At 31.8% G+C, this 27,342-nt stretch overlaps 1 protein-coding gene across 2 annotated transcripts in view; it reads left to right on the top strand.

Moving 5' to 3' along the window:
* Positions 1–27,342, top strand: part of LOC149942713 (uncharacterized) — a 79,602-nt gene that overhangs the window by 836 nt on the left and 51,424 nt on the right. The window contains exon 2 of one of the 2 annotated variants that reach the window (XM_090179790.1): positions 10,145–10,329. The gene's annotated coding sequence lies outside the window, so the exon portion shown is untranslated. Of the gene's footprint in view, positions 1–10,144; positions 10,330–10,529; positions 10,548–27,342 lie in introns of those variants that run through there. The other variant, XM_090179792.1, reaches the window with a different exon arrangement.

Below are 27,342 nucleotides of genomic sequence, written 5' to 3'. Positions count from 1 at the left end.
AATTAACCGTTAGGCTTAGATTGACCCTTATATTAACACAGTTTCAAATATTCCATCAAAACGCCGACGATAACGAATACAAAGCTCTAGAAATATTGGTTCCATAAGGTCTAAGAGTGGGTGATGTTTAACCTTAGCTAAGCCTAGGTCAGTTTGTACGTATATGGGTCTCTACGACAAGTGACAACCCACCCAAATATTCCACAAAACCCGACGCCCCAAAGAGCAAGGCGTCATAACGGAGGACTGTTTGCGATTATCGGAGAAAATATCTCAAGGCGATATCGGCACTTTAAAACTGGAATATTTGACAATTTATTCCAGGGTAATCCCACCTTTTTCATTTTGGGCGCGGGCACCCTTTGAACCTACCGATAAACCGAGATTAGAATAGTTCCGTTTTGTGCCTAGTAGGCAAACTACTTATTGCGTTTTACGCGAGTAAACTCGGCAACATTTGGTTCGATAAGATATAAAAATTACCCCTAACAACGGTGTTAGCGATGGTCGTATTAAACCAGAATACATTTATGTAGCTGTTATATTTGTCATAGAAATAGTTACAGGTAATTCAATTACCTTAACGCTCGTAATTGACGAGCTGTTTAAATTCTGATTCCAGTGGCTAAAACTACATCCTGTTAACACAAATATTCGCTAAGATATCAACATTTTTAGCAGGGTTACCACAGGGCACAACGATCTGGGAAAGTCAGATAATTTGAAAATGGGCGTAAGAAAAGGTCAAGGAATTTGAAAATGTGCCTAAGAAAAGGTCAGGGAATTTGAAAATGTGCCTAAGAAAAGGTCAGGGAATTTGGAAATGTGCCTAAGAAAAGGTTAGGGAATTTGAAAATGTGCCTAAGAAAAGGTCGGGGAATTTGGAAATGTGCCTAAGAAAAGGTCAGGGAATTTGAAAATGTGCCTAAGAAAAGGTCAGGGAATTTGAAAATGTGCCTAAGAAAAGGCGAGCGAGAAAAGGTCAGGGAATTTGAAAAAGGGCGTAAGCAAGGATCAGGGAATTTAAAAATAGGTCTAAGAAAAGGTTAGGGAATTTGAAAAAGGGCGTAAGCAAGGATCAGGGAATTTAAAAATAGGTCTAAGAAAAGGTCAGGGAATTTCAAAATATGGCTATGAAAAGGTCAAGGAATTTGAAAATGTGCCTAAGAAAAGGTCAGGGAATTTCAAAATATGGCTATGAAAAGGTCAAGGAATTTGAAAATGTGCCTAAGAAAAGGTCAGGGAATTTGAAAATGTGCCTAAGAAAAGGTCAGAGAATTTGAAAATGTGCCTAAGAAAAGGTCAGGGAATTTGAAAATATGGCTATGAAAAGGTCAAGGAATTTGAAAATGTGGCTATGAAAAGGTCAAGGAATTTGAAAATGTGGCTATGAAAAGGTCAGGGAATTTGAAAATATGGCTATGAAAAGGTCAAGGAATTTGAAAATGTGCCTAAAAAAGGTCAGGGAATTTGAAAATATGGCTATGAAAAGGTCAAGGAATTTGAAAATGTGCCTAAGAAAAGGTCAGGGAATTTGAAAATATGGCTATGAAAAGGTCAAGGAATTTGAAAATGTGGCTATGAAAAGGTCAAGGAATTTGAAAATGTGCCTAAGGAAAGGTGAGGGAATTTGAAAATGTGCCTAAGAAAAGGTCAGGGAATGTTAAGAATTTGTAAGAAATCACTGAATTTAAATTAATCTTTGTGAAGATAATTTTCTATAATTCTGTGATAAATTCTATGATTATTATTTACAATATATCGTTTTTTTAGTTAAATTTTTACCTTTATATTAAAATATTGTAATTCATTAACTTTCTGATAGAAGTAAAATAAAGTAAAAAATTACCAAATTTTGCCCTTAAAAATTGTCACGGGAAATCTCTAAGAAAATATAGTCTGGATATTTCAATATGAAAATATTGGGGCAACCTGGTTTTTATAAATATTCTATATTTTATGCAAATGCCCGAGTTACGTCGATTTTGCTTTCAGTCGATGAGGTGTACATCGCGTTAACAAGGTCTGAATTTTACCTTGAATTATCGATGAATTTTCGGCAATGTCCAATGTAATTATCCCACCTCGAACCCCACCCGATATTACCCCCCCCCCCCTTCCCCCGCTAGGTACATTAATAGAAAGTTATTTTTGTCCTTGACTGGAATGCGGTCAAGCATTAGACGGACGTTCCAGAAACATGAAAGAGAAAACCGACTTCTTTTGTTGTAACCGAGAAGGTAATATTCCGGAGTTAGAGCCACCGTTCCCTCTTTGTTTAATTTTTCCATGCCAACAAATTTGAACAATGTACAATCTTAGTGGAAATTCTATACCAAAGTTACGATATTTGGGAAAAATCCTTGAATATTTTCAAAATCTTCTCGCGTCAGTTTTTTTACTTTTAAGGGGTGTTGTGGGAATGTGGGTTGTAAAAGGTTGAGATCAACCTGTAAATTTTGGCTTTTAATATGATATTTGGTCGAAGATTTGTCTGGATTGCTAATTTTGTTGGGTTTTGATTGATGTTTGAACAATTAATGGATCTTTTCCAGTATCATTGAATTCTTTGAATATTTCGGTTATATAATCTAAAATGAAATAAAACTTAATTTATATTAATAAATTTAAACTTACTTAATTTATATTAATAAATTTAAACTTACTTAATTTATATTAATAAATTTAAACTTACTTAATTTATATTAATAAATTTAAACTTACTTAATTTATATTAATAAATTTAAACTTACTTAATTTATATTAATAAATTTAAACTTACTTAATTTATATTAATAAATTTAAACTTACTTAATTTATATTAATAAATTTAAACTTACTTAATTTATATTAATAAATTTAAACTTACTTAATTTATATTAATAAATTTAAACTTATTTAATTTATATTAATAAATCTAAACTTAATTTAAATTATATAATTAAATTAAACCTTAATTTAAATTCTATTAGTAAATTTAAACTAAATTTAAATTATATTCGTAAATTTAAACTAAATTTAAATTCTATTAGTAAATTTAATTTAATTGGGATTAGTAATTTCAAACTTAATTTAATTGGTATTAGTAATTTCAAATTTAATTTAATTGGTATTAGTAATTTCAAACTTAATTTAATTGGTATTAGTAATTTTAAACTTAATTTAATTGGTATTAGTAATTTTAAACTTAATTTAATTGGTATTAGTAATTTTAAACTTAATCTAAGTTATATTAGTAAATATATGGTTTGAGTCTATTTGATCGATTCCCAAATGATCGAACGGGTCCCATTTGATCGAATTTCCATTGGATCGAATTGCATTTGATCGAATGGCATTTGATCGAAAGCTACTGTAGGGTAAAACTACTAGTTTTTGGGAGTAAATCGAAAAGGCAACGGTGCATACGCGCCTACGGCGCGCGTACATCACCCTAACCTAACCTAACCTGACCCTATTTATATATATCAAAAACAACGGGCCGTTATCGTCGATGTCATAAAAAATTCCATCATATAGTCTATAAAGTAAAAATCTCTTCATCTTTGTGGCTTAATACAGTTAAAACAATGAATTATTCCATCATTATTCCTTCCGCACTTCATATTGACATTCGGTAAAATAAAAACATACCAACTGGTACTATAAATACTTTTGAATTCGATCAAATAGTATTCGATCATTTGAAGGTTCGATCTTATGAAACAAATGACAAATGGGATTCGATCAAATGGAATTTCGATCAATTGCAACGTATAATGATCGACTGTCGATCACATATTTTTCGATCAAATGGACCAACACCAAATATAAACTTTAATTATTTTTTAATATTTTAGTTTGTTCAGATATGCTTTAAAACCTATTTTTTAAACGTTTTTTTATCCCTTCATTGAAATACTTCAAGTTTATGTGATTTAAATTAATTATTTTTTAATAACATGGTTAAAAAGGCCTAGCTTGGATAGTGATCTCGTGTAACTATAAATTCAATGTCCAATATTTCTGTATTTTCAACGACTTTGGCCCCTTTTCAACAACAGCTTAATTGACAATTCTGTACCTAGTATAGTCCCAATTATTTAGGTGAGTTTTCTCCAGTCTTTAGGCGGCTGACGTGATGGGCTTTCCTAATTCTCCTTTACTTCATCACGATATTATTTAGTCAGCTGATTTATATTCTTTTCCCATTTGTGTCAGAGTGGCGAAAAACCGGTGAACTAATAATAATGTTTAGGAAATAATCAGGCGATGTATTGGAGTCCTCTCGATAAATATATTTTTTTAATTGAATTTTTAACGTACGTACCTTTAGATTGTCTGGAATATTTTGTCGTTTCAATCTTTTTATGAATATTATTCGCTAATAGTGAATACGACAGGTGGCTTGGCTCGATGCTATCTCGAAAGATATTATTCTTAATAGGCACGTCGCGTCGTTAAGTGATTGTGTTGTCTCGTTACTGTAATAATATACGAAAACATTTCGCAGCTGATGTCTTGGCCAAATGACGAAGAAGCTTATTATAAAATTATAAAAACGTCTTTTTTACAAAGTTGTTTTGTCCAAAACCCAAGGTTTTAGAGGTGCCTAACTACACCTAAATGTTATTATTTAAGCCTTTGAAAGAATTATACAAAAACTATACATAAAAATTGATTTTTTTAATAATTAAAAAATTATTAGATTTAAATCGCATTTTTATTTAATTTTAAAGGTTTTATGCTGGTTTTTCTTGACAAATTCAAATTCATTGATAATTTGAGTTCAGCGGTAATTAAAATGAAAATAAATCATCAAAAAAATGTATTATTAATTAAAAATTATATTAAATTGAGTTTGCTCTGAATTATATATATTCATAAATACATTGAAGTATAATATATAATTTAAAAAAAGCAATTGATTTAAATCAGACACCCCTTTGCTAAAGTTTCAAACGTTTTAGAGAACTTTATCGCTAACCAACCCAGCCACTGCTTAACCATTAGCGTTCCTACTATTGCTTATGTAAAGAGGTGCAAATGGGTGACACCATTAGACTTTTTATTATTAGTAAACAAAGCTCATATTTTCTCTGTTAAAATTATTTTCTAATATATATTCAAATTTGAATATTTTCCTTATTTTTTCGAACGAATATTTGCTTTAAATTCCACTTATGAAGCTCGTAAAAACAATTCCTTATCCAGAAACCCATATTTGGGTGACTAACCAGCCCGGGTAAATGGTCTGGACATTATTTCCTGTATTGTATTATATATTATATTATATTATTATTATATTAAATATTATATTATATTATATTATATTATATTATATTATATTATATTATATTATATTAAATATTATATTATATTATATTAAATATTATATTATATTATATATTATATTATATTAAATATTATATTATATTAAATATTATATTATATTATATTAAATATTATATTATATTATATTATATTATATATTATATTATATTAAATATTATATTAAACTACAGCGTGAACTCTGTTACTGTTCCTCGGACCTATACACTCAAAGACCTGGGCTCGTATTTCGACAGCGGCCTCTACTTCCAGAAGCATGTCTCTTGGGTAGTAGGTCGTTCAAGACGACTACTCTATGCAATACTTCGCCTAGCGCGAGTATTAAAATCAATCAACTGTTTTCGGACACTATATCTAAGTTTAGTACGAACTAAGCTAACCTATGACGCTCTGTCATGGGGAGGCTGTGCTAACTATCTTCTGGAAAAAATCGAGGGCGTGCAAAGAAAATTCATTGAGCTCGCTCACACTTTTTTTCTACGGAACAAAGCCTATGATTACCCATATCTCCTGGACTGCTTGAGCCTTGATACAATTAACTTATATATGAAAAAACGCGAAATTATATTTATCTGGAAGTTAATAAAAAAGACACATGTACCTGACTTAACTCCACATTTAAATTTTCATGTGCCGTTGCATTATACGCGCCAGGATGTAACTTTTTCAAAAACTAAACCTGTCTCCCCATTGTTGCGTATGCAGCTTACCTGCAACGCCTTCAACCCCCAACTTGATATCTTTTCATGTAAATATTCTTCCATTTTGAAAATTGTATAAAATTATAAAATTGTATAATACCATTAGTATTTTTAATATGGAATTATTATCAAACATTGTATAAAATTGTATAGCAAATTTCACATTCTAAAATGTCAATATTATACTAATTTCACTATCTTTTTCAACTTTTCAATTCAATTATTTTGCTGTGTATTACCTTGTTGGTGCTATATGTACTGTTGTAGTGCACAATAAACAACCGATTCATTCATTCATTCATTCAAATATTATATTATATATTATATTATATTAAATATTATATTAAATATTATATTATATTAAATATTATATTAAATATTATATTATATTAAATATTATATTATATTAAATATTATATTATATTAAATATTATATTATATTAAATATTATATTATATTAAATATTATATATATTATGTTATATATAATGATCGATGGAATAAAATTATTATTATATATATTATGTTATACATTATATTATATTAAATATTATATATATTATGTTATATATTATATTATATTAAATATTATATATATATTATATATATTATGTTATATATTATATTATATTAAATATTATATATATTATGTTATATATTATATTATATTAAATATTATATATATTATGTTATATATTATAGTGTATATATTATGTTATGTTATATTATTTTACCCATCTATCCGTTTTTTTTATTTTAATTATACACTGTTTTTGGTATTTAAGACATTTCTGGCAGAAAATTACTCGTTAACGGATGGTCAAATCGCGGATAATTACCGCTTATCATTCTTCCTCTGCAGGTGACTGAGGGATAGTCGTCGTATAAGATTAAGCGCCACCTTTCGGGATTCAGTTCTGCCGTAAGATTCGAAATTCAGGGGCCCCTTCGTAACCTCGCCCGCCAATCGGTAAAGGTGATTGACTCCCAAATATTTCTCTTATCACAGCGCGCTAGAATTAGACACTTTTTCTAGCATTTCTAAAATGCTGGAAACTTTCCTTTTAATATTGATATATTAGGTGCGGATACTTAATTAATTCGACAATTTGGTTGTCGAATTTTATCTAACAGGGCTGCCACATGCCAGGGAAACGTTAGGAACTTGGAAATTTTGTCTAAAATGTCCGGGAATATATATAAATTCTTAAGGGTCTAGGAATTTGAAAATAGGTCTACGGGGTTCCGGAATTTGAAGAAAAAAAGGTCTAAGAAGACCAGGAATTTGAAAATAGGTCTACGGGGTTCCGGAATTTGAAGAAAAAAAGGTCTAAGAAGACCAGGAATTTGAAAAAAAAAAGAGGTCTATGAAGTCCAGGGATTTAAAAAAGGTCTATGAAGTCCAGGGATTTAGGAAAGGTCTAAAAAGTCCAGTAATTTAAAAAAAGAGGTCCAAGAAGTCCAGGATTTACAAAAAAGGTCTCAAAGTGTCGGAAATTTGAAAATAGGTATCAAAATGTCGGGAATTTGAAAATAGGTCTCAAAATGTCGGGAATTTGAAAATAGGTATCAAAATGTCGGGAATTTGAAAATAGGTCTCAAAATGTCGGGAATTTGAAAATAGGTCTCAAAATGTCGGGAATTTGAAAATAGGTCCAAAAACGATAATTTAAATTCATCTTGAAATTTTATGAAGACGATTTTACCATAGTTCTGATATATTGTGTTATAGTTAGTGTAGGGAGCTGTTGGCTCGCGTGACATGCAAGGCTTGCCACCACCCTCCTACGCTTGATGACTTAGACCTATGGCGGTGCCTTGGGTATTAGCCTAGCTGATTATTATTATTATTAAATACAACGTTAAAAAAGTGTATTTTAGTTAAAACTATCTACTGATAAAAGTAGAATATAATGTAAAAATTGTCTTATTTTAGCCTTAAAACGGTCATGGAAAATTGCCAGATAAAGTCGAGGAATTTGACTCAGAAAATATTGCGCCCTCTTATGATATCACTGTTAAATCGTTGATCCATTTTCCGCGCGCAGTTCCCCTGACGTACGCGTAGACGTGTAGAGAAAGGAATCGTACTCGATTTAAAAAAGGGAATTTAACGTAACAGGATGTTTCGAAGATGATGATGAGGTGGCTATTAAAATTATTCCAACATCTTCCGAATATATAATTACGTTTTCTTTAATTCGAGAATCCGTTAGAGCTGTTTAAAATTCCTCCTTTCAAAGTGTCTATTAATATACAGGATAAGACTCGCCGAAGAAGAAAACGTCTTATGCTAAATTAAGGGCGAATTCCGTTTCAAGCCGGACCATTTCCGTTTCCTTCGATTCCTTTCTAATTAACGGGGCCACAAATATTTAATTACCCCCTAAAATCAGCGTGTGCCTAACCATTTGTGACTCCCCATTTACTGCATTTTCTTTAAATTTGGGGAAATTATAATTTTTGTTGAAATTTAATTTTACTTTTCATTTCCTTGCACAAACGTCCCAAAAAAACTTGGTTAAATTATAATTTTAATTTCATTTTATAAATTAAAAAAAAATAGATAAATTAAAATAATTTCATTACATAAATTTTCAAAAAACTAGATAAACTATAATAATTTCATTACACAAATTTTCAAAAAACTAGATAAATTATAATTTCATTACATAAATTTTCAAAAAACTAGATAAACTATAATAATTTCATTACATAAATTTTCAAAAAACTAGATAAATTATAATTTCATTACATACATTTTCAAAAAACTAGATAAGTTATAATTTTAATTTAATTACATAAATTTTCAAAACAAAATAAATAAATTATAATTTTAATTTCATTACATTAATTTTCCAAGAAACTAGATAAATTCTAATTATAATTTCATTACATAAATTTTCCAAAAAACAAGAATAATTCTAATTCTAATTTCACTACATTAATTTCCCAAAACTAGATAAATTATAATTTTAATTTCATTACATAAATTAAAAAAAAACTAGATTTCCCAAAAAACGTAGATAAATTATAATTATAATTTCATTACATAAATTTCCCAAATAACTAGATAAATTATAATTTTAATTACATTACATAAATTTCCCAAAAACTAGATAAATTATAATTTTTATTTCATTACATAAATTTTCCAAACAACTAGAGAAATTATAATTTTAATTTCATTGCATAAATTTTCCAAACAACTAGATAAATTATAATTTTAATTTCATTACATAAATTTTCTAAAAAAATAGATAAATTATAATTTTAATTTAATTATATAAATATACACAAAATTTTAGGTACTTTTATAATTTGAAATTTGTTTTAATTTGGGAAATAAACGTTCGAAATTAAAGTTTACGTAATTTCGTTTATTAAGAAAATTAATATAAATTTAAAATTTGGTTAAATTTGTGGAAATGTTGGTGCCTTTGAAATTTAATTTTACTCATAAATACACAAAATATTAAATTTCAATTTTAAAACTCGTTTTAATTTGGGGAAACATCGGTGCCCTTAAAAATTAAAATACTTTATAATTTCATTTAAAAATACACAAATTATGGTATTAAAATTTACTTGAACAAAAACATGGAATGCTTTGTTTACATTTCTTCGTCTTCCATTTTCCGGCAATATAAAATTGAAGAAACCTTCAATGGCTAACAATCAATTCTTTATGGTTGTTTAACTTTCCCTTTAAGGAAACAATTTAAATTACCTTAATAGGTTTGACCATAAACTAGATTGGATTCATGGAATATTGTGTCTACCCGTTGAAGTTATTTCATAATTTTAGTGTCTGTCACATGTGATAAGGAAAACGGAAATTTATTAAATTTATTTTCAAATCGCTCGTACCTTACGCGAAGGGGAGGGGGGCATCACTCTACTAAACAATGAAATCGCCCCCCCCCCAAAGGTTACAATTTGCAGTTGTACAAAGGCCAAGTTTAGAATTTTCACGTATTTCCTACAAAAGAAAAGGGGTGTTTTTAGATTTCTTTTAGAATAGAAGATGTTTCATAACGCGAAAGCAATAGTTTCCTTTTTTTTCGTGCAGTTTCTTAATACAATAAACGCAATTACTCTTTCGCCTTACAGGTATTCTGCGAAAATCGACGCGTGAAATGGGTTGCCTTCGTGCCGGAAGTGACGTCAGGTAGCCGTCCTCATCCTCTCGACATCCTTGACTGGTCGGCCCATCTCAACGCGTCTACAAATCATCAAACAGATACAACCCCCCCCCCCTCTCTTCAAACTCTACTTAACGTTATTAGTGAATACAGGTGAGCTTTTTATATTATCTTTTATCTACAATGACGTATGATTCGCGAGACACTCACGTGATATTTCTTATTATCTTCAATTTTTAATATCCATAGATATTATACCGTTGCTGTTATCAGAAGTATATAATATAAACCTTATGACAGAATTATTCTATCTAGATCTAATGGATCGATGAAAATTTAATTTTGTTCGCTATGTTAGGGTATAAAATCAGGTAAATAAAACTAACTTGTTGAGGTTAACGGTAATAGTGAGTGTAGGGAGCTGTTGGCTCGCGTGTCATGCAGGGCTTGCCACCACCCTCCTACGCATTGTAACCCGGCCACCTGCTTTAATGGCTTTAAAAGTTGCTACATGACTTGGGCCTAATATGGTGCCAATGGTATTAGCCTAGCCTATTATTATAATAATAATAATTATTATTACGTATTACTCTGACTGACGTAATTATTTAATTAATTAATTATTAACCATATTTTGTCTAAAAAATGGTTTTAAAAACTCGCTACATAATGCACATTTTCTTCGAGTGAATAACATTATCAAATATCGGAAGATAGTTACTTCTCTCGTACGAAATATATTATATACTTCTGTTGTTAGATATTTTTATTATTAAAAAGGGGGAGGGTGGCTGTTAAAGGTCGTTTTTAAGTAACAATGCAATTAACGGGTATTGAGCAACAACGGTGAGAAATGTCGACCTTTTTCTCGTCTTGCCAAGGTAGTTTGCGCGTCAAATGGGTCATTAAATTTATATTAGGTTGGCCTGCCCGTTTCAATCGCTCTCTTTGGCGGCCGTTTTCCCATATTATCGCGCGACTATGTAAATTTATTATAAGCGATTTATACGGGTTTCACGCTTGCCAAACTTACGATAATTATCCGTATACATCGATAATTTGGGAGCCAAGTTTGGGCCGTACGATCATTATCCGTACACATCGATAATTTGGGAGCCAAGTTCGGGCTGTACGATAATTATCCGTACACATCGATAATTTGGGAGCCAAGTTCGGGCTGTACGATAATTATCCGTATACATCGATAATTTGGGAGCCAAGTTCGGGCTGTACGATAATTATCCGTATACATCGATAATTTGGGAGCCAAGTTTGGGCCGTACGACAATTATCGTATACGTTGATAATTTTAGAGTCATCTATGGGCCATACGATAATTATCGTATACTTTGATAATTTTAGAGTGATCTATGGGACCATACGATAATTATCGGATACTTTGATAATTTTAGAGTCATCTATGGGGTCATACGATAATTATCGTATACGTTGATAATTTTAGTCATCTATGGGGTCATACGATAGTTATCGTATACGTCGATAATTGTTGAGCCAATTTGTAGGCCGTACGATAATTTTAATGGGGTTACTATATAGTGCACTATTTTCTATAACTCTGCCTGAGCGTTATAATAATTGACGATAATTTTTGAATTTCGAGAAAAATACTTTCATTTGCAATATTGAATATCTCCATCTAGTATCATTCATAATGTTTTCTTCTAAACTTTAGGGAAAATGTCTCTAATTAGTTAATGAAAAGCTCGGTTTAACTTATGATTTAGCTCGCGCCATTTTAATTAAAGCTGATTTTAATTTATTTAAGCTAAGCTAAGATAATACCCAAGGAACCACAGAAGGTAGATACCGGTGTAGATTCTTAGATATTTTGACCAGAAAATCGCCCGTAAGATGTCGCTCTCAATAGCCTAAATACGGTCTTTGTTAGGTACACTGTTTCTAATTATATAGGGACTTGGCAGCATGACGTAGATAATACGTCACCCATGCTTTTTAAAATTGGAAAAAAAGGTATACCAGCATGGCGGCCATGGCCAAAGGTACGGCGTGACATCGTGCTGCCAAGTCCCTATTATGTTTACATAACTAAACCCGTCTTAATACACCCGACCTGACGTCATTCTACGTCACTGATCACGAGGCAACTCACGATCATATTTAGCCAATAATCATTGCCGATATACACTCGTGACTATGGAAACGAAAATAGGCCGCACCCCCGAGCAACCAAAGCATATTGCCAACCGATTCGCGCGTTCTAGGTAACATAAATACGTTCCTGGCGAAAATCGATGTAGAATTTATAGCGGTAGACTTAAAATTTGGGGAATCCTGGTACGGGTAGTAAAAGTATATTTTATTGGCTGGCATTTTGATTTATTCCCAAAAATATAATATTCAACGGCGAATCAATATTCAAATCCATCGGTTGCCACCCAGGTCGATCCCCCATCCGCTGCTCTTGGCCGCGTCTTCGTTTAATTCGATTGAAGAGAATCGTAATTAAGTTATATCCCTCTCCATCATTTTTAAAATGGCGGGCACGTGCGATTATCACGCTCTCGCTAGAAACTCGAAACTTCTAACCCTGAATAAATCTACGGCAAATAAAATACCGGGTTTGTGGGGGTTAGAAGGGAGGGGTCGAATTCACCGTCTGGGAATTTTAGAATTGAGAATAGGGTGGGGTTATTTCCAATTGCTGCACGCGATGTTTAATGTCACTTTATTTAAATAAATTTTTTTCCAAAGAAGCTTTGGTCTGTAGACAGTGTGTCAATTTGATTCATTGTTGGGCTGGCTCCGCTCATTTTGGAGTTGCTCGAAGCGTTTCGAGTTAAAATGATCACTTGCCTTAACCCGTTAAGATTTTGAGCTGATATTTAGCGAGATAAATATTTCTATCGAGTCTGAGAATTGATTTTGGGCCATTTTTAAACAAGGTTGCCACATGTCATAGAAATTCAGGGAATTTGAAAGATTTGTCGTACAAAGTCCGGGAAATATCAGGGAATTTGAAAGATTTGTCGTACAAAGTCCGGGAAATATCAGGGAATTTGAAAGATTTGTCGTACAAAGTCCGGGAAATATCAGGAAATTTTAAGAATTTGAGAAAAGTCAGGGAATTTAAACTATAACCCGAAGTTGGTGGCGTTGTATGACGTCGCAATCATACTAATCTATAATAAATTTTGTCGAATTTAAACTTTTTTCAAAGAAAGATGGTATTTGTGGAACGGTATTTTAATCTTAGTCAGGGTTGCCACATGTCAGGAAAATCATGGAATTTAAAAATGGGTATAAAAAGTCAGGGAAACTAGGTCCGGGAATTTTAAGTATTTGTAAAAAGTCGGGGAATTAAATTTTAAGAATTTGTAAAAAGTCAGGGAATTAAATTTTAATTTTGACTTTTGGAGGTAATTTTACTCTAGATCTATGACAAATTCTGTGATTATCATTTATTTCCTTGAAAGTTTGGCTAATTTTTTCAATATTGCAATAATCTTTTTACTGAAATATAAGTCAATTTAAATTTATTAACTTCTGATAAAAGTAAAGTATAAAATAAAAGTTTTGGCCTAAAAAGTCAGGGAAAATCTCTTCAAATGTTCAGGGAATTTGATTCTGAAAATTTTTCTGGCAACGTCGTTAGAGAAATCTTAAAGACGCCAAAATTAATTTTCGGTATGTAGAATAAATATGATAAATATCAGGTTTAATCCGTGAGTTAATTTCTGTCAGCTGGGTTACTTGATCGGGCGAGGGGCGTTTTCCTAGTTTAATTTTTGAGGCCAGATAGCCCCCCTCCCCCTCCCCATTTCTCTTTTATTGTGTACGCTTGCATTTCAAAAAACAAGGCAATCAGTATCTTGTTTCTAGATAAAACTCCACTTCAATGTTACCATTGTAATCCTCTGATAATTGTACTTTCGAAAAAAAGTACCTAAAATCGGCTATTATTATAGTTTTGACTGAAGAAATTTACTCGATATTTTATTTTTATTATACTTTTAAAAATAAAAAATATTTGATTTAAATTGTATTTTTCATTGTAATTGTCGTTTTGATTTTATGGATTTTTAAACATTTTATTCCTCTTTTGTTGATAAATTAATTAATTTGGGTAAAGTATAAACACATTTTATTTTATTTTATTTTATTTAATTTAGAGTTGTAAATCGGACAATTTTCCTGAAAATAACTGAGGCTTTGTTTCCGGAAAATGTTCTGTATTTTTCCGAAAAAAAGGAAAAACAGGTTTTCATTCCATGATTAGCCAAATATTGTCCTCAAATTTAAATTTGGCGGCATTTTCGCCTCATTTGGTCGATTAAAAAAATTAAACTAAACCTCTAACCTCTAGACTAGACTAGAATAAATCTCTTTAAAAAGTAATAAATATTTCAATTTTTAATTTTTCTGGAAAATAATTTAATTTAATTACTAGTTGTAAATGTTTGCTTTGAATTAACATTGCCACATAACCTACTTTTTAAAATTTTCTTTCATAAAATGAAGTATCATAGCCGATTTAAATCCATAATTTCTTTAAAAAACATTTGATTTAAATCAGATTAAATCAACCTTAGTTATAGTATAATTTCGTGAATAAAACTTCAACCATATTTTAAATGGGCTTTTTATTGTCTTTAGGGAAAAATATTTAATCTGGAATTTCAACTGACTCGTGTGTTTATATTAGCTTTCTCAATTTGGAAATTCCTAAAATATTATCTCCCAGTTCCCATCTCAATTTCCTTGTTTGTTCAAAAAATTTCCATTGTTCCGGGAGTGTTCAATTAATGAAAGAATTTTCCGCGCAGGGCGTAGCTTGTGTATGGAAATTTGTACCTTTGTTGTTACGCAATATTTTGGGTGTATGACACTTAACAAAAGTTCGTCGCGAAATGTCGCGAGGTCATTGTCAACTTACGTCCGCGCGTTCTTGTTTAAATTCCGGTTAAGGTTACGTATGATATTTTTGGTCGTGTTCGCAAAATTTAAATTTAAACATTTTTCTAAGAGGCACGTTGAATTTATTTTAAGGTATTTCGTTAAACTCGTCGCGAGGTCATTGTCATTTTGAAATTCCGGTTAAGGTAACGTATGTTGGTTTGTTTAAGCAAAATTTAAATTTAAAATTTATCTAAAGAATTTATTTTAATTTTTTTCGTTTTAAACTGTTTCTTATATAAATTACGATTAAGGTTACATATTTTTTGTGTTCTGAAAAGTTTTATAATTTTTCTAAGAGGCACATCCATTTATTTTTCCGCTAAATTGCTACGAAACAATTTCGTTGTTGAAATGCGTTTGGCATGTCAATATTTTCAATAAGGAAAGTTATTATCGATAACAGCGCATCATTAAGATATGGAGCAAACACGAGAAAAGCCAATATTTTGGTCCTACAACTCGGTCGCCATTTGTGTAAACGAACTCCGTCAATAAGAAGCTGCAATCACTCATTTCGTTTTATCAAAAATAAAAAATTTCTACTTCGGGAAAATTACCATGTTGAGAACATGGTCTAGTTTTGCCACCGTCACGTCATCAATTGGCTTCAACCAATGAGATAACAGATGGGGTGGTGGAGTGGTTAGCGCTTTCGCCTCGCAACGAGAGGAGCCAGGTTCGATCCCTTATTGTGGCACTGGGTGAAAACTCGGAACAACTCCTTCTGGGTAGAGTTTGCAAGTTCTCGCCCTACTTGTTTAAGGGATTTTTCCCCGAGCTCTTCGGTTTCCCCTTTCCATAGAAACTTGTAGAGGTTAACGGTAATAGTGAGTGTAGGCATGAAGGGCTTGCCACCACTTTCCTACGCATTGTAACCCGGCCACCTGAATTAATGGCTTTAAAAGTCGCTTGATGACTCGGGCCTAAGGTGGTGCCTGATTTTTATTTATGCTGGATCATCGAATTTCATATTTCCGCCACCAAGTTAAACAGAAGCTAGGGGTGATTGGCGCTACTAACGTTAAAAGCAATTCGTAGCGTGCGTTAGTAGATTATTTTTCGATTTAGTTCATATTCCTTTTAAGGAGAGGAGCAGACCGCGAAGAAACGCCATTTTAGTTTTTATCAAAATACTCCATTTTCTCTAAGTACAAATACAATCCAGGTATTATATTTAAAAAAAAATGACCAAGAATATAAATGTGAATCATTTTGGGTAATAAAAAACCAATTTGTCCAACACGACAATAGATGTTAGCCCAAATTGGTTGACGCACTAGCGTGTTTATTTTTGTCGTTTGTCTGATCGACAGTTTCTTTTTGTCTTCTTTTCAATTGTTATTTTGGGTTGAGTTTTTTGTTGTTCGAAAATAATTTACGTAAACGAAACTAAAATAAACGAACGTAGTTTTTGTTCTCATCCAGCGCGAAAATATTTTCGAGTTGTTTCAATTTATCTCCCTTTTATTATTATCACGACAGAAATTGGTGTTGTGCAAACCGGATACTGGAAAAAGCTTATTGACGTTAATTGGAGGCTCTAATCTTTAATCGTTGAGATATGAAAGAAAACAAAAAGTTTTAAAGTTATCCCTTCGAAAATAATATTCAAAATTCATAGAAATTAAAAAATTAATCCATTCGAAAATAACCAATTTTAAATTAATAGAAATTAAAAAATTATAGAAATTCTAAAATTATCATTTCCAAAATTATAGAAATTCTAAAATTATCATTTCCAAAATTATAGAAATTCTAAAATTATCATTTCCAAAATTACAGAAATTCAAAAATAATGGAAATTTTAAAATTCATAGAAATTAAAAAATTAATCCTTTCGAAAATGCTCGAAAATTAACATTTCGAAAATAATTAAAATACATTCTAAAATTCACAAATTATTTAAAATTATTTGATTTAATTCATCAAAGTTCGAACATAATTATTTTTAATATAATTGAATAAAAGTTCAAACATCACCGTTTCGAATAAAATTGAATAAAAACAATTCTAAAATTATCCTTCGAAATAAACCCGTAAAATATCGAAATTCATTAAACAAAAACCCTTCTAAAACAATCCCTTTCAAATAAATCCCACTAACAAGAGATTAATCTAGTGTCAGTTCGGATTATTTTGTAATTAATGTTGAGCAGAAAAATAATAAAACAATAGAAAGCTTTCCCATTCAAAATGTAAATTTCCCGAAAACACGTGTTTACAATGATCGGCACGCGCGATGTTGGAAGGCAGATTTCCTGTTGTACCGTTTTGCGATAATCCTTCCTGCTTTAATTGCTCGAGCGATATCCTCCGAATAATTAAAGCTGGCCATTAATTGTTCCGGGAGAAAGGTCGATTAGCGTGTGATTAAACGACTGCGACGCTTGGCTTCCGAAACCCCCGCTTAGAAATCTACCTTCAATCATCCATACATTGTATACAAACGGGGCTTAACGAACCGAACCCGAAATCTCCGCGTCATCCGATACCAACCTATCGACTCGGTAAGCGATGACTGTACCCCCTTCCACCAACTTCAAACGGAATAGTCGGTGACTTTTTAAATAAATTGAATTTATAGTCGAGTCAATGAAAAATAAAATATAAAAAGAATCATTGTTGTTTTTTTGCGGATCCGGATTTGAGTTAGAAAGTCCATTCACCGGCGTTTTTTTTCGGGGGGATGTTTTTAGCTACGTTCCCACTAAAAGGTGGACCAACTCAAGGACCAACTATGGCCGATCTTTTCTTATCAATTTTAAGACGTATTTCGAGACAAAATCTTCGTAATGGGCGCTTTTAGAGAAACTGGTCTGCGCTCCACGCTGCTTGTAAATCTCCGGCCAATGTTCGATAAATCAATCAGACGAGCAAAAGGAGAAATGAAGATTTAACCCCCGTGTTCAAAGTCATTTATTCCGTTTGGTGGTTTTAATGTTAGATATTAACCACGCGATGGGATGTTTCGATGCGCTTGTCGCTTTTTTTGACCTTTGTTGATGTATTAATGGTAAGGATTATTGTACGTTAACCCTGAACACCATTTATTTAACTAAGCTATATTTTAATTTTATTCACTTATTATTTAAAATGATAGGCGAGTTTAACCGTTAACTTTGTTGATTTAAATGATTTTTGTGCGTGGAAACATTTAATTTAAAGTTTTGATATTAAAAAAATTTTGTTTAAACCACATTTTATTTTACAGATTTTTCCCGATAAACTTAATTTTTATTTAATCTCAATTAATTATAATTAATTCCCCCTAAAGTATTCTGTACTCTTTCATAATTCCATTTAACTAATGAAGAGCGTATTTAGTAACTTTAATAAATTCTGAGTTTAATAACCGATTTAAATAATTAATTTATTAAGTTGTAAAATTATTTATATCAAGATATTTATTCGTAATGAAATATTTATGAAGAAATGCGTATAATCCAGGGTGACCATTCTACCTTTATTATTTTATAATTTTTTCCTATATTTCAATGCTTTCCTTTATTTTCCTATAATTTAACAATTTTTCCTATATTTTCCTATAATTTAAAGGCCTAGGATTTCTTCTGCCTGTTTTCCTTTAAGTTATCTTCCCGCCGCGCAAATATCCTGGTGGTAGGCCAACCGCAGAACATGTTGGCCTACCACCAGGATATTTGCGCGGCGGGAAGTAAACTTAAAGGAAAACAGGCAGAAGAAATCCTAGGCCATTAACCATTTTTCTATATTTTCCTATAATTCGATATTATTTTGTATTTCGCGCGGTTTTTTCGAATTTTCCGCGTGCCTAGTTCGCTTTTCGTAGTACAGATGTACTAAATCTCTTTGATAAAATTTAAACTGCTTCTGAACGGAATTAAAAATATCATCACCTGCTTAAAAGAAGTTCCTTTTATATTAAAACAAATTTAAATATTATTTATGCAAATTTTTCTTACATGTTCCTATATTATCAAACATAATACTACTATATGTCCCTATATTATCAAAGAAAATACTCTTATATGTTCCTATATTATCAAACATAATCGAAGGGTCGGACATTTACCAAAATGCCGTACACTTTGTCGAAAATCGCCAAATCTTTCAACTCTCTCTATGGTAAATTAACATTGAAATCCCAAAATCACTTCAAAAAGTACTGATAAAATCGCCAAAATCTCTACGAAATCCCGAAATCCCGTACAAAATAATGGCAAGTGTCCGACCCCTCGAACATAATACTCCTATATGTTCATATATTATCAAAGAAAATACTCCTATATGTTCCTATATTATCAAAGAAAATACTCCTATATGTTCCTATATTATCAAAGAAAATACTCCTATATGTTCCTATATTATCAAAGAAAATACTCCTATATGTTCCTATATTATCAAAGAAAATACTCTTATATGTTCCTATATTATCAAAGAAAATACTCCTATATGTTCATATATTATCAAAGAAAATACTCCTATATTCTCCTATAAATCAACTGTTGAATTTCCTATATTCTCCTATAAATCAACTGTTGAATTTCTTATATTCCTATAAATCAAATGTTGAATTTCCTATATTCCTATAAATCAACTTGAATTTCCTATATTCCTATAAATCAACTTGAATTTCCTATATTCCTATAAATCAACTGTTGAATTTCCTATATTCTTAAAAATATTTTGGGGTTTTACAGTGGTCACCCTGAAAATAAATAATTGTTATTGGAAGCGTCTATATTAATTTTATTTATACAGATATAAAAAACTAGATGAAATTATCATCGCAAAAATCTCCGTTACGGCATTACGGTAAAAACGTTATTTTTCAATCCTTAGTGCGAAAAAAATCGACCTTCTGACATTCTGAGCCAATTATCCCACGCGTCTGAAAAAGTACAGACAGAAAACGGAATCGGATGCTAATTTCTTTGAACCCACCAACTGAGAAGATTTCGGAAACGCGTGGGTTTTAGAACTTGTTAAGACGCCCTTTTTAATACCGTTCCAAATTGTGGACGTTAATATATCGTTCACCTTAACCCTTCCCTCTCAATTCATTTTTAATCAAAGACTCCCGCTTCGCTAAAAATAAACCTTTCCCATTTTTCTGGAGTACTGGTGAAGGCATGGGCGTAAAGAAACCCTTGGGCTGTACTTCATTGGCACCCCCCCCCGAAAATGTATTTAGTCTGACCCCTCAAGACGCTACTGGGTGCATTCTAATTTCGGCTATAGACTTTGTTCAGCGCGTATATTTCATAATACCAGGTTGCCAGAACACCTGGAAAACGTGGATAATCGAGGTCTAAAAATTAGGGAAACGTCGGGGAATTTTAAGGACTAATTTGATAGTCGGGGAATTTTAAGGACTAATTTAATAGTCGGGGAATTTTAAGAACTAATTTCAAAGTCGGGGAATTTTAAGGACTAATTTCAAAGTTGGGGAATTTTAAGGACTAATTTCAAAGTTGGGGAATTTTAAGGACTAATTTCAAAGTCGGGGAATTTTAAGGACTAATTTCAAAGTTGGGGAATTTTAAGGACTAATTTAAAAGTCGGGGAATTTTAAGGACTAATTTAAAAGTCTGGTAGTTTTAAGAACTAATTTCAAAGTCGGGTAATTTTAAGAACTATTTTAAAGTCGGGTAATTTTAGGAACAATTTTAAAGTTCGGTAATTTTAAGAACTAATTTTAAAGTCTGGTAATTTTAAGAACTAATTTCAAAGTCGGGTAATTTTAGGAACTAATTTAAAAGTCGGGTAATTTTAAGAGCTAATTTAAAAGTCAGGTAATTTTAAGAACTAATTTAAAAGTCAGGTAATTTTAAGAACTAATTTAAAAGTTAGGGAATTTTACGAAAATTATTTTAATAGTCGGGAAATTTAATTTTGAAAAACGTTTATTAAAATAGTCTAAAAAATATAAAATTTTTGACATCAAATAAAATGGTCAGGGAAATGAAATTATCTCTGAAACAATTGTACGAATCCAGTAATATAGCAAAAATATAGATTTAATATTAACACGATCAATGACTTTATAAGTTTTTTGCATAAAATAAGAGAGAATCTCTAAAAATCGGTAAGTTTGAATCTGAAAAAACTGCGGCAATCCTCCTATCGATAAACTTTTTGGTATTGGAGTTAGTCGTCCATAATTTATTTACTTAACCCGAATCTTCGTTTTTTTTTTAAAGCGAAAGTTAACCAGGATATCGGTGGGAAAAGTGGTCATTTTGTCCCCAAAACGACGCCTCCGTTTAAAGGAAATCGCGTGAAAGGAGGCTGTGGTGATGGGTTATCCGTTAAGTTTCTTTTTTGGATAATTTTCGACTGGAAAGTGTGCCGGTTACCCGGCCCCCTACGGAGTATTTTTGTGAAAAACATCTTCCTCTTTAACGTAAACATCGCTTAGAAGATCCTGATCTGGTCATTCGTGGAAAAAGTGATCCACATTGCTATCCCCCACGTATCCCCCTCAGCTCAAAAACCGCTACCTTTAATTTGGCATGAGAAAGAACGTTTTCGCGCTTCATCCGCTTTCAGGATATAGTGCAGATTCTAATCTCATACGCAGCCCCCATCTCCAAGTACTTGCTTCTTTCTCGCACCTTTCTTCGGGATTTTTCGTGATTTTTAAATTTCACGCGTCATTAGTGGATATAAGATTTATAAGAAACTACAATGTGGTTCTCTTTAAAAATCACATTAAAAATTAAACGTGCAAAACATTGATAATATGTGAATTGTTAAAAATTTGAGCGTGTAAAAACACTGAGCATGGGCGTTTAAAATGAGCGTGTAAAAACACTGAGCATGTGCGTTTAAAATGAGCGTGTAAAAACACTGAGCATGGGCGTTTAAAATGAGCGTGTAAAAACACTGAGCATGTGCGTTTAAAATGAGCGTGTAAAAACACTGAGCATGGGCGTTTAAAATGAGCGTGTAAAAACACTGAGCATGGGCGTTTAAAATGAGCGTGTAAAAACACTGAGCATGTGCGTTAAAAAATTTCGGGTTTACACCCTAAAATTTTTAACGCACATTCTCCGTGTTTTTACACGCTCAACTTTAATGCGCATTTTCGGTGTTTTAGACGTTCATTTTCAATCAATGTTTTTACACCCTAAAGTTTTTAATGCACATTCTTAGAGATTGCGTGTGTTATTTACAAATTGAGCACATAAATACGCTGATAATATTAATTATTAAAAATATAAGTGTAAAAATACGGAAAATAATTAAAAACATTTGAGCTTGCAAAAATGTAAAGCATATATATATATATATATATGTATATATTATATCATATATATTATATTATTTAATAATTAAAATGTTATGCTGAACCTAGTCGTTGGACTAAGGTCAAAGTGTAGTGCCTTTTCGCGTAAAACAAAATTAATGACTTCGTATAAATATAAGTATCTGTTTTTGAAATGGAATAATAAGCTTTTTCGTTGTTGGGCTAAGATAGTATAGTACATTTTCGCTTAAAACAAAAATAGATGAGTTCGTATAAAGTATTTGGTTTTTGGAATTGAATAATAAACTCGGCTAAGATCAAAGTGTAGTAACTTTTCGCATAAGTGGTTAACTACGTTCACCATCAAAATTGGATTGACCTATACGATACAGGATTTCATAAATTCAACAAAATCTTAGTATTTATTATTTACGGTCTAATATCATAGTATTTATTATTTACGGTCTAATATCATAGTATTTATTATTTAGAAGTAACGTAGTAATTTGTTATAATTTCGTCTCAGTGTTTAAGCGGTTAATGCGAGGTCAGTTCTAAGTGGCGGACAATTGTCTTTTAAACAAACGATATTCTTAAAATGATAATCATTTTCGCACGCTGTCTGGACTATCGTTCTTTGTTTACGTTTATCGAAGTCTAGTTCATCAAAATTTAAATAACAAAAGTTGACACGGGTTGGAAGTTCAAAGCCTGACGTCACGTGGGTGACTCACGGCCGTAGACGTCATCTTAATCCCTCCTATTAAATCGATGTACGAGATAGGCAGTCTGGTGATGTCATCCCGTATCCCGCCGCTCAAGGACTGGATTAGGGCTTAAGGGAGGTAAGGCCACGCCAACTGGTGAAGTCTGTTCCCCAGTAAGTCGGCAATGATCGTAGGCGGAAAATTCGGGTTTAAATTATATCCAAATTGTCGTTCGAATCTAACTATAACAATGAAGGGAATTCCATTTAGTAAATTGCTCTATATTTAGTCGAAGTAATTGAAGGAAAGGCAAAAAAAAACCTATTTTTTTCGTTAAAAGAAAATTGGTTCTAATTGGAACGGGCTTGCTGCCTCGTTAACGAGGTTTTCGCGGGTTATTTTATACGGGGAATCTCCTCGGTCTAATCTTTTTCTTTATCCTCGACTGAGCGCCGTTGTAATTTCGATTTAAAAGTTAATCCCGTTTTGTCTCTCTGTAGCTACGTCCCCCCCCCCCCGTACCTCATTTATTTCCCCCTACTCGCGTGTTTAGTTTATCTTCGCGGATAATAGTTATTAAATGGGATGTATTAGACTGATAATTTAATCCTTACTTTGTTTTAGCTTGGGCGTATTCCAACCGTTATATTTCAAAGGGCATGATTTCCGAATTTCCTTTTTTCTTCCGTTGCCCTTGTTGGCGGCTAAATCGATATTTTTATTATTGCGTAGCTTGCTCGTGGTCTAATAGTTTTGGGGTGGGACGCCTACTGTATTTGCCCGTTTAGATTACCAAAATATAAAAGAGTATTTAGGAATACGACCTCCTTTGTTTAATCTCTTAATATACAGGATGTTTCAAATGGTGATGCAAAAATTCTAAGGAGTTGTAGGGGGTGAGTTGAGAAGTATGCCTGTTTTCCCCCCATTTTCCTACGATGAGTTAAAAGAGCGTCAGAGAGCTTCAAAGTGTGGCCTACTAGCCCCTGGAAGTAGGCTGCAACAAGCGTAGAACCAAGCAGCAGGGACTTTAAAAACTGTTTAAGTTTACTTTTTTACGCTGGTTGCCTCGATTTGTTTACCAAATCCTCTTTTAACTATCACACGAACCCAAACCTTAATGTTCGCTTTTCCCTGCTGCTTGGTTTGGCGCTTGTTGCAGCCTACTTCGAGGGGCTTGTAGGCCACACTTTGAAGCTCTCTGGCGCTCTTTTAACTCATCGTAGGAAAATGGGGGGAAAACCGGCATTCTTCTCAACTAACCGCCTACAACTCCATAGAATTTTTGCATAACCTTTTGAAACACCCTGTATGTATTTAGTGTATCTAATCCTAAATCATCATCATTGAATTCATGATTTTTGTATTACTTTGTTATTATTTTTAAGGTTAGTAACGACGATGTTTTTATCATATTTTTCGCAGCCTGACGTTAGTGGATGTACAGATATTAATTTATTATAATAAAAACATGTATCGAGAACGCCTAGAATCTGCTTAAATATATTTTTTCCAAAAATAATATCGTTACTTTAATAAAAAATCAGTTACATTATTTTTAAACCAAATTATTTAAAGAATACTATTTTCTTAGTATTGCAATATTTACTGTCAGTATGATAAAATTATTAAAAAAATCACCCCATTTTAATGTTACTATATGTTAAAAACATAATTATGATATGTTTTGAAACTCGAGGTAGTAATAATAATTATATCATAATTTCCATAAATTTATATTCTTCTTTGAAGTTCTTGTACTAATTATTATAATAACCGTTGATATAATTTTTCAAACAAGTGGATATTAATTAATATCGTTTATTTCAAACACGTAATATCATAATTTTAAATAAATTCAAGAGTTAGGATATTTTTAAACCAAAATGTTTGAATATAAAACCAATTACTATATTCTTTATTCTATCAACATCTCAACCTGTTGTTAGTATGATAAAATTCAATAAATTATGGGTAAAAATCCCCGTATTATAATGGTATCAAATAAGAAAACAAATCTTTATGATGTTTTTAATAGGGTTCGTTCAGTTTAATTATCGACATAAACAGGGAAATTTAAAATTTTTAGTAAAAACCTGAAAAATCATGGAATTTCGTTAAGAAAGTCTGCACCAAAGAGTACTTTGTATCAAGAAATTTTTTAAATTAAAAATTTTATTTTATTAGATTTCGTACATGGAACCAATTCAATTTAAATGACAATAACTCTATATCTCTTCATTAAGAGATTGGACGTGGAGAGTATTTGCGGAATAACCTAAGAAAAATTGGGTTTTATCTAATTTATCTTAAAACATTGGGTGATCTTGCACTAGAGCTCGGAGTTTGAATAAGAAATATCCGTTTTATTTTCCAATGAAAACTTATTTTTTTGATATTAAATCTTTTTTTAGCCGCGAATAATATCGATAAATAAAAATGTAACCGAAATTTTTACGAATAATCGAAATTTTGGCGGTTAATTTATCTGTTCCGCCGAGATCTTGCACCTGGAAAAATCGGGGAAATCGATTTGATAAATTGTATAAACCCTGTTTAAACTCCAAATATACTTGGCGTAAATTCTTCTCCCGTGAAGTTTCCTGACTCATTTTTGTAATAGCCGCTATGAATTTTAATAAAACGTTACTACCTATTTCTAAAATAGCGGTTGAAAAAAGAATAAAAAATGTGTCATTAATTTAACATTAGGATAATTGTCCCAAGCGGGAATTGACATCCCGAGCCACCGACCGCGGTTATCCGTAACGCGAGACCTGCCCGCTATCTAACGCTAATTTCTGAAAATTAATTTAAAGGACTTCGTATACGGGTATCGTTTTTCAGGGTGGGGTCCCCTGTATGCCTACATTTTACAAAAATTGAGTTTGCGAATTCCCCCAAAAAAGTTTCGCCCGCGCCCAACCCGCCCTTCTGACGCCAATAACTTTAATCACTGCCCCCAATTTCGTACCCACCGACGGTTGTATAATCATATACGTAGCTAGAACTGTCTTATTTAAAGTTTGTTAGGTAATTTTCTTAAAGAAAAGAACGTCGATTTCTTGAACGTTTTTAATCCTGATCTGGCTTAATTAAGATTTTTTCTCGATCTTGTTCCATTTTTTTTCGGTTAGTTTGGTATTTATTTGGGAATCGGGGCCAAGTTGTACCCGCGCTTTGGGGTAACTGGGCGGCCCTCATATTTGTCCTCCCCCGAAAACCCTCATTGTATCGAAACATTTTTTTTATTCCATTTAATAGCGATAATCGACTAACTCTTAGTTAGGTTTAAACGTTGATTTTTTCACGTACCTTGATTTTGCATTAATCGGTGGAAAAGATGAATATATTTGTCATGTTTTCGGGTTGAAAGAGTTATCATGTTTTCGGGTTGAAAGAGTTATCATGTTTTCGGGTTGAAAGAGTTATCATGTTTTCGGGTTGAAAGAGTTATCATGTTTTCGGGTTGAAAGAGTTATCATGTTTTCGGGTTGAAAGAGTTATCATTTTCGGATTTAAGATTTATGATGTTTTTGGGCTAAAATACATATGATGTTTTTGGGCTAAAATACATATGATGTTTTTGGGCTAAAATATATATGTTTTTTGGTTAAAAGATGTATGATGTTTTTGGGCTAAAAGGTTTGTTTTTGGGTTGGAAGATGTATGATGTTTTTGGGTTGAAAGATGTATGATGTTTTGGGGTTGAAAGATGTATGATTTTTTGGGGTTGAAAGATGTATGATGTTTTTGGGTTGAAAGATGTATGATGTTTTTGGGTTGAAAGATGTATGATGTTTTTGGGTTGAAAGATTTGTCGCATTTTCAGACGCATGAAAATATAAATCTGAAAATATGGTAACTCTTTTATGATATATATATAAAGTAATAAATGATAAATACTTATCATATATTCCGATGTATTTAAATTTTCTTTATTTTTGGAATATTTTCGTGTCTTGGCTGTTGAAGAGCGGTTTATTTTACGAGGGAATTGTTTAAATGTTGGTAGTGCGTATGGTAAGAAGTAGGAAAAGGTGTTTAACCCCGCAAGTTGACAAATATGTCGGCGTCGTTTAAGCTTGTCCGCGTGATGACTCTCCTCTCCTGTCTTGTCACCGGAAGAACGCGAAATGGATTGTTCTCTTGTCGCGTGTATTCATACCAACGTGTACCTAGAATGCCTTATAAAACATCAACAGGATATACATTTTAGGTAAAGTTAGTTTCCTTAAATAAATGACTTTATATTGTACAACAGTTGTAAAATTATTTTAAACTAGTTTT

The sequence above is a fragment of the Leiobunum rupestre genome, chromosome 6 (genome assembly GCF_980474605.1).
Source record: "Leiobunum rupestre chromosome 6, qqLeiRupe1.1.hap1, whole genome shotgun sequence".
Taxonomy (NCBI): domain Eukaryota; kingdom Metazoa; phylum Arthropoda; class Arachnida; order Opiliones; family Sclerosomatidae; genus Leiobunum; species Leiobunum rupestre.
The sequence above is the reverse complement of the archived record's forward strand: the minus strand, read 5'-3'. Positions and strand labels throughout refer to the sequence as shown.